This window comes from Mastomys coucha, unplaced genomic scaffold (genome assembly GCF_008632895.1).
Source record: "Mastomys coucha isolate ucsf_1 unplaced genomic scaffold, UCSF_Mcou_1 pScaffold14, whole genome shotgun sequence".
NCBI classification, from domain to species: domain Eukaryota; kingdom Metazoa; phylum Chordata; class Mammalia; order Rodentia; family Muridae; genus Mastomys; species Mastomys coucha.
This window is the reverse complement of record NW_022196896.1, coordinates 72,193,558-72,195,406: the sequence shown is the minus strand read 5'-3', so window position 1 is coordinate 72,195,406 and position 1,849 is coordinate 72,193,558.

Below are 1,849 nucleotides of genomic sequence, written 5' to 3'. Positions count from 1 at the left end.
GGGGTGGCAGGCATGGGGAAGTGGGAGGCAACAGGGGTTTGTTTGTGTTTGTTTCTTTGTTTTTGGGAAGGGAAACTGGGAATGGAGAAATTTACATGTAAATAAAGAAAATATCTACAAAAAAAATCATAATATGATGGGATTTTTTGTTTTTAAATTCAAAGACAGAAAATAGCTTAAAGGAATATTTAGTAGGAAGAAGAAGAAAAATAAGAAAGAGGAGGAGGAGGAGGAGAAAGGTAAGAACCTGAGTTATGTGAGATACAAATAAGTCCTACTTATTAAAAAATCCAGTCAAGCTCTCACCATTTGATCCTTTTAAATGTATTATATTTTTAAAAGTTAGCATTTTAGATTTTAGACTGCTGCATCTACATGGATCTTGCTCATCTTTTGGTGATTTTGATTGCCTTCCTTACTCAGAAAAAAATATTAAGTAGATGAGTTGCTTAAAGTCTAAGCATTCATGTAAAATAAACATAAAAAACTTGAAATTTCTCTTTAAAATTTCTATCATTTGATTCACAGTTCAGAGAAAAAATATATTCAACTGTAATCTGTAATCATCTCTAAACAAGTAAAAAATTTGACTTCTCTTCCATTAGATTCAGTGTGTCTGGTTTTATGTTGAAGTCCTTGTTCCACTTGGATGTAAGCTTTGTGCAAAGTGACAAATATGGATCATTTTGATTTTTCTACATGCCAACTGCCAATTTGACCAGCACCACTTATTGAAAATGCTTTCTTCTTTCCATTGTATATTTTTGGCATCTTTGTCAAAGATCAAATGTCTATAAGTGTGTGATTTCACATCTGGGACTTCAATTCTATTCCACTGATCAACGTATCTGTCTCTGTACCAATACCATGCAGTTTTACTCACTATTGCTTTATAATATAGTTTTAGATCAGGAATGGTGATTCCCTCAGAAGTTCTTTTAAGAATTGTTTTTGCTATACTGAGTTTTGTTTTATTTTGTTTTATTTTTTATATGAAATTGAGAATTGCTCTTTCCATGTCTCTGAATAATTCTGTTGGAATGTTGATGGGGATTGTATTGAATCATAAGATTACTTTTGGTAGGCTGGCCATTTTCACTGTGTTAATTCTAACAATCTATGAGTATGAGAGATCTCTCCATTTTCTGAGTTCTTCTATTTCGTTCTTGAGAGACTAGAAGTTATTGTCATACAGATACTCCAGGCTTCTTCACACATGAGTTCTACATCCATTTACTCAGGTTATCTATCCAAAAGGTTGTATTGTATTTCTTTGAATAATTACTGATATCAATGAATCTTTTTTTCTATGAAACACACAAAGAAAAAGTTTTATTCATTTCAAAACAAGTGTGTTCATATGTACTTTCATATTTCAAGAGAAATGTGAAAGCTCAGAAAAAGAGAAAACATGAAAAAATACTTGGACTAGATATATTCATCTAAATTCATCTAAAATTCAGATGACAAGAATAACTTATTCCTGTAAAATGGTAAATTAGGAATTTGATATTTCACTTCTTATATAAAACAATAATTTGTGCTTTGTCTCATGGTGTTTTCATAATATTATTGGGATTTACTTGTTTGGGAAAGTGCTACTTTATCTTTAAAACATTATTAGTAATCTGACATCATTCTAATTACTATTGTCTACAAAGGTAAACTAAACACTGTGAGAAAAATTTCTAAATTGATCAAGTTGCTATGTAATGATAGGGTGTCAGTTCATAAAGCAATACCAATTTTTCAAAAGTTCATTACTGGTTTAAACCTTGAATAGGTTTTTTTTATTAGATATTTTCTTTATTTACATGTAAATTTCTCCATTCCCAGTTTCCCCTCCAAA